The sequence below is a fragment of the Cucurbita pepo genome, chromosome LG04 (genome assembly GCF_002806865.2).
Source record: "Cucurbita pepo subsp. pepo cultivar mu-cu-16 chromosome LG04, ASM280686v2, whole genome shotgun sequence".
Taxonomy (NCBI): Eukaryota; Viridiplantae; Streptophyta; class Magnoliopsida; order Cucurbitales; family Cucurbitaceae; genus Cucurbita; species Cucurbita pepo.
This window is the reverse complement of record NC_036641.1, coordinates 7,498,852-7,506,756: the sequence shown is the minus strand read 5'-3', so window position 1 is coordinate 7,506,756 and position 7,905 is coordinate 7,498,852.

Genomic DNA, 7,905 nt, shown 5'->3' with positions numbered 1-7,905 from the left:
CTCTCTCTCTCTCTCTCTCTCTCTCTCTCTCTCTCTCTCTCTCTCTCTCTCTCAATAGGGGTACTTTGTTTGAGAGCTCGAGAGAAAGGAGTCAGGACTGTTCGAGGGCTACATCGACCTTAGGAGAGACTTTATAATATACTTTGTTCCGTTGAAGATTCAGGGGGAAGCTCTCCCTCTCTCATAGAATTAAATAGTCTCTCTCTAACAAATGGGGTACTTTGTCTGAGGAGGTTTCAGAGAAAGGAATCACGGGAGACTGTTCGAGAGCTACATCGACTTTAGGAGAGGCATTAAAATGTACTTTGTTCAGTATAAGATTGAGGGGAAGCTCTCCCTCTCTCATTGTATTGAATAGACATGCTATGGGCCACCTTTTCTCTCTCTCTCTCATTATTCATTTACTTGATATTTTCATGGGAGAAGGGTTGGGTTATTTGATGAGTAAAGTAAGAAGATTATGAATTCCCCCCCTAAAGGACAAGAAATTACTTCAATCTTGCATTAATTCAAATGGGTTTTTTTCAAAATTTGATTTTGATTTTGATTTTGAGAGATTCTTGGTTGGCATGATTTGGGAGGCAGAAAAAAAAACCCTCAAATTGATGGAAGAGTATATATTAATGGCCAACCAATCTCATCAGGACCCGCCATCAAAGATACTTTCTTTCATCAAACGCCTACCTCATGCCTACCATTTTCTTCTCACCAAACTTTATTCTTTCATCTTTCCTTTGCTCCATTTAGAGAAGGAATTAGGTCATTTAAGATGTAGCTCCTCCTCTTCTTCTTTGTCTCTTTAAACCTAATGGACCGGGTCTTGTCAAATGTGGTTGTCTCGCTCTCTTCTTTGATACTGTTCATGTTTCTAGCTAGCACCTTTATTAGGAATCACGACTCTCCACAGTGGTATGATGTTTCTAGCTAGCACCCTTGTTAGGAATCACGACTCTCCACAGTGGTATGATGTTTCTAGCTAGCACCCTTGTTAGGAATCACGACTCTCCACAGTGGTATGATGTTTCTAGCTAGCACCCTTGTTAGGAATCACAACTCTCCACAGTGGTATGATGTTTCTAGCTAGCACCCTTGTTAGGAATCACGACTTTCCACAATGGCATGATGTTTCTAGCTAGCACCCTTGGGAGAAATCACGACTCTTCACAATGGTATGATATTGTCTACTTTAAGCATAACCTCTCATGGCTTTGCTTTGAGCTTCTCCAAAAGCCCTCGTACCAATCAAGATGTATTCCTTTGCTTATAAATCCATGATCGTTCTCTAAATTAGCCAATGTGAGACTCACTCCCAACAATCCTCCTGAGCGCTTATGCTCGAAGTGGACAATATCGTACTATTGTGGAGATCCGTGATTCCTAACACATGGAATGGAACATACATTCGCTACCTTAACAATCGTGTTGGAAGATTCACGAAAACCACTATCGTACACGAAACTTAAGCTGATAGATTAGACGTGATTTTATACGGTAAGAAATGGAGGGTAGAAGTGGAATAATAATGGAGAAAGAAAGGTCCATAGCAATTATGCGAGGAAGATGAAACAAATATGGAGATTGTCGTGTTGTGGATTTTGGGCCAAATCATGAACCATTTCTCTCTCTTCCTTTGTTTCTCCTTCATGTCTTTGTTACGTCCACATTTTGGCGTCAAAAAAAGCATAATAAATAGCTCGGGAAAATTCGAATCTCGGAGCTCAAGGAATCGAGTACGTGCCAATAATCGTCTCGTCCGTAAAGGAAGGTAGAGGAACAAATTGATTCTGTCACTGTTTCTGCACCCCTATCTCCACTTAACCGTCATTTAGAGGTCATAGTTGATCATTTAACTGTTACTGAGATGAGTTCAAGCAGGACTGAGACATGCTCTATGCTCACTTTAGTGTTAATCATATTATCGAGTGAAAAAAGACTGAAAATGATACAATAATGTTCACTTTAGGTTATTAATCATTTAGGTTACATTTCCTATAATTTATGTGACGTATTGACACTCACCATACCTTTATTTAAAGCACGAGAACTCTATTGATAAATTGAAGTTTAGGGCTGACCTACGATATCAATTACTGGAGATAACGAACCCTCCATATATATCTATAATAGTGTAATACTGTTCACTTTCTTCTTATAACTCTACTTTCGTTTTCACCTACAAAACCTCGGAGACATACCCCTAACCATCCTCTTTTCTAACTAATAATGACGATTTTAGTCACGTCCCCAATAGTAACAATCGTTGACAGACATTATGTGAGATCTCACATCGGTTGGACAGGAAAACGAAGCATTCATTATAAGGGTATGAAAATCTCTCCCTAATAGATGCGTTTTAAAATCGTGAGGCTGACAACGATATGTAACGGGTCAAAGTGGATAATATCTGCTAACAGTGGGTTTGAACGATTACAAATGGTATCATAGCAGTATGCCAACGAGGACGTTGAGTCCCCAAGAGGTTGGATTGTGAGATCCCACATCGTTTGAAGAGGGGAAACGAAGCACTCCTTATAAGTGTGTGAAAACCTCTCATAATATACCCATTTTAAAACTGTGAGGCTGAAGACGATACGTAATAGGCCAAAGCAGACAATATCTGCATGTGGAGAGCTTGGACGGTTCCACATTACGCCTCAATTATTTTTTACTTAGAGAGCGATTAATTTGGTCGGTTAAGCTCGAAATTAGACGATACGTTTGATTTATGAAAGTGTAGTACAAAATTTGTAGTTAAGCCTAAAAGATTGGAGAGTGTGACAAACAACAAAACAAAGGAGTGGTGGTTCATATGAAAGAATATAGAATTTTATGAATTTTCTTTGTTTGATTTATCATCCTTCATAGCCCCTTATAAAACTTATTCAATGTCCTTTATATTATATGCATGTTAAGTCAATGTCCCATTATTCACAAAACACCAATTTGTACAACATTTTTCTCTCAAGTAATCATATTCCATTTTTTCTTTTTCTTTTTCTTCGAACAAATTACGAAAACGTCCTTTCATCTCGATCGTTAATTTCATTTAGATTGAATCATCAGGTTTAGAGAAATGACGAGAGGATACGAATTTGATATGCCGATCGATTATTGTGAGATCTCACATCGTTTGGAGAGAGGAACAAAACATTTCTTATATGGGTGTGGAAATCTCTCCCTAATAGACGCGTTTTGAAACCGTGAGACTGGTGACGGTTTGTAACGAGCCAAAACGGACAATATTTGCTAGTGGGGGTTTGTTACAAATGGTATCAAAGCCAGACACCGAACGGTGCACCAGTGAGGACGCTGGCTACAAAAGGGGTGGATTGTGAGATCTCATTGGAGAGGGGAATAAAATATTTCTGATATGGGTATGGAAATCTCTCCCTAATAGACGCGTTTTAAAATCGTGAGACTAACAACCATTCGTAACGAGCCAAAACGGACACTATCTTCTAGCGGTAGGCTTGTTACAAATGGTATCAAAACCAGACATCGGGGCGGTGCACCAGTGAGGACGTTGGCCACAAAAGGGGGTGGACGGTGAGATCTCACATCGATGAAACAAGGGAACAAAGCATTTCTTATATGGGTATGGAAATCTCTCCCTAATAGATGTGTTTTAAAATCGTGAGACTAACGACAATTTGTAACGAGCCTAAACGGACAATATTTGCTAGCGGTGGGCTTGTTATAAATGGTATCAAAGCCAGACACTGGGCGGTACACCAATGAGTACGCTGGCCTCCAAAGGGGGTAGACTGTGAGATTTCACATTGGTTAAAGAGAGAAACAAAACATTTCTTATATGGGTGTGGAAATCTCTCCCTAATAGATGCCTTGTAAAATCGTGAGTCTAGCGACGATTCGTAACGAGCCAAAATGGATAATATCTATTAGCGGTGGGCTTGTTACAAATGGTAGCAAAGCCAGACACTGAGTGGTGCACCAGTAAGGACACTGACCCCCAAAGAAGGTGGACTGTGAGATCTCACATTGGTTGAAGAAGAGAACAAAACATTTCTTATACGGATGTGAAACCTCTCCCTAATTAGACGCGTTTTAAAACTGTGAGCCTAACGAAAATACATAACGACACAAACCCAAATGTTTCCAATTCCACGCCGTTATTTTTTACTATTTTTTAAAAAAGAAAAGAGGAATTTTCCTAAGCCGCCACAATGAATAACGTTCTAATCACTAATCATGCTTTAAATACTAATAATAATAATAATAATAATAATAATAATAATAATAATAATAATTGCAAAAGAAGGAAAATTCTTGACCAAAATATTCAATTATTTTTTTCTTAGAATAAATATCTCATTTTTATAAATATATGAATAGATATTCTACGAAATATTTTAAAGTAAAAATATTTAAATTAATATTATGTGTATATAAGTGATGTTTTAATATTTAAATAAATATTTTACTAACATTTTTGTGAACAATATTCAAAATTTCCTATTTATTTAAAATTACAAGGAGAACTTGGGGAAATTGAAATAATTTACAAAAATTATTAAAATTTAGAAAAAACAAAAATAATTCGGAATATAGTAAAATCATGTTACACGTGTCTCATCAATTAATTTATAATATAAAACAATTAAAGATATTTCAATATAATAATTATGCTAAATTGATACTATTAAAGTTAAAAAATATGATTATAGTTCATTAATATTTATAATCATTTAAGTTACCCAATATTTATAATTATTTTTTAAAATTATATATTTTGTTTTTTACAAAATCCTATCTTTTTTTTCTCTAAAATAAGAAATATTACTTTTTTTTTATTATTATTAAAAAACTTTAAAAAAATAAATAAGTGAATAAAATATTAATTAATATTTTAAATATAGGTAGTCTAATCTCTCCCCTTATGATTGCTGAACTCGTATATTCAATAATTTATGGAATAGAATATGTGACAAATAAAAAATATACACAATCGTTCACTTTTATCCGTATGGATTAAAACATATCAAATCATAAAATAAAAATATCTCAGCATTCAAAAAAATATATTTATGAAGACGTAAATGCTATATATATATATATATCAAATACGCGTGCGCCCGAGAATATATATATATATATTATAATGTTTGTGGTTAATGTTGCAAATCCCTCAAAGAAGGGTGCCTCCAGATTCTTCCTTAATTTACGCCATGGTATTTTGATTCACATTTTCAAGAGAAAATGGAATATATATATATATATATATATGACTGTTTTTAAAATTAAAAATAAATAAATAAAATCGAGACATGTTCGTTGTTTAGGTGACACCAAAACGTGCAATATGTTACAATTATATATTGGGTATTCCTATTAGGTTACATTATCTCGAGGATCGACGTAGTCGTTAGATTGAAAGTTTAGAAGTAGGGTTTGTAGATTTAGCATTTGGTCGTCTTCAGCAAAGGATTAATGGTTGACATTTTGAATATGCATACGGATCTAAAATATGTAAAATCATGTTAATGTGAAGATAAGGAGTAGTCGTGTCATGTTAAAACCGATGAAGATAAGGAGAATTGTATTCATGGTTCTATCATGATTTCTATAGTTCAGTGAGATCCTACATTTGTTGGAGACGGAAACAAAACATTCTTAATATGGGGGTAGAAATCTCTCCCTAATAGACGCGTTTTAAAACCATGATGTTGATAGCGATACGTAATAGGTTAAAACAGACAATATTTACTAGTGGTGGCTTTAGACGGTTACAAATGGTATCAAAGCCAGACACCGAACAGTTTGCCTGTTGGCCTCTAAGAAAGGTGAATTATGAAATCTCACATCGATTCTAGAGGAGATGTTACTTTTTTTTTTAACCGTAAACTTAGTCGTGAATCATAAAAGACTAGAGCGTGTTAAAAGAGGCTTTGGGTGTAGGACGTAGTTGGTGAAGGACACCCAACCCCACAAATCTCTGGCCTTCCCTTTTTCATTGATCTTCTCTCAAGTCTCAACTAAACCCATTAAATCAGTCCTCCATTTTTGTCGTTCTTCCAATTCAGTTTTTTTTCTTTTTTTTTTTATTATTTATTTTTATTTTAAATTTCTAATTATGGTTTGAATCTTCGACCTTGTATTTGTTTAATAATTTAATTGAGTTTCTTTAAAGTTAATTAATTAATTAATAATATACATATATATATATATATATATATATATATATATATATATATATATATATTATATGATAAATTATATATACATATTTATTTTAATTTTATAATTACTTTTTCTATTATTAATTCTCTAAAACCACTTAAACTTTTAAGTATTTTGAATATATTTTTAAAAAATATATTTTGAAATTGACGTGGGTTAACATTTTACTTTTATTAAAAACAAAAATTTGAATATTTTACTGATAATTGGGTTGAAAATTTTAAATCTAAAACTATCCTTAATAGAAAAAGCTCGTGAATGAATATCATTTTGAAAAAAAGATGGTATCTCTTTTTAGAGATTTTCTTTATTAATTCTCTCTTTATTAAGAGAATTCGTGAATATAGACAAATTTTTAAGTGAAAGGTAATAAAGTGCTAAAGTTTTTCAATACGATTAAAAGATAATAATCCCGAAGCTTAAAAGTTTTTTTTTTTTTTTTTTTTTAATATTATCAATCAACCGAGAACTGAAATGAAGATCGAAAAATTCGAGCTTATTAATTATTAAAATAGTTGAGAGTAAAATAAAATTTAAGTTAATAACTTTTAGGTAACCATATATGGCGAGGTAAAAATGTGTACCCAGTAAATAATATTTACCCTAGAGAAAATAAAGGCATCAATTTAATAATTCAAATCCAAATTTTGTCGTTAAATATTTAGACAATTTCAGGGCCATGGCCATTTCAATCATGTCACATGTTTGGAACTTTGGATCCGACAGCACTCTGCTGGATAAAAATATAATAATAAAATAATAATTCTATCTGGACAATGACGGTAAAAACTTTTTTTTAACAAAAGCTAATTCTAAAAGTTACTTTTATGTTTGGGGTAAATTTTCCATATATTCGTACATATACTCTTTGTCAGAACCAGATTCTTTTGACGGTTCGGGTTGTAGAAGAGTCGACATGTCGTTAGTAAAGTAAACAAGACGTTGGGCATGAGACGGCCCAACAATGAAGATGGACAACGGCCCGTTTTAATCATTGGGCTTCATAATTATTTTGTTGTAGGCCCAGAAGATTTCGTATGAGGGCCCATTGGGCTGATAATAATAAATGGAGAATCTTAAAATATATATATATATATATATATATATATATATATAACATTGTCCATGAATTCAATATGCCTCTTCAGATGATTAAAAGCTAATTCTACCCGAAAAAAATTAAAATAAAATATTTTTTAAAAATAAAATAAAATAATAAATAAAGTGACCCTTGAAATGATGGAAAGCCATTGGCTACCTTTGGATTTACACTTATCTTTAATCACCACATAAAATTATTTTCTACAAAAATAAATAAATAAATAAAAGGTGTGATAAGGAAAGAACAAAGATACTATTTAATTTTCAAGCTATTTGTTCATTTTTTAGAATTAAAAAATAATATACAAACTCCCTAGATATTTTGTGTATTCGAATATATATTATTTTATTTACGTTTGAATTTTTTATATATTATGATTAATAAATAATTATTGAATTAAAAACCTATGGTCTTGTGCTATGTATTGGTTCTTTAATGGGTTTGACTTGGAACTAGAGCGATAGTCAACATAAGGTCAATTATTAAGTCAACTGTTGGTTAGTAATTTAGGTAAATTAAATATGAACTTATTTTCTATATTTTTTGGATTATTCACATAATTAAACAAATAATTTTTATTGCTAAAATAAGAATAATAATAAAAG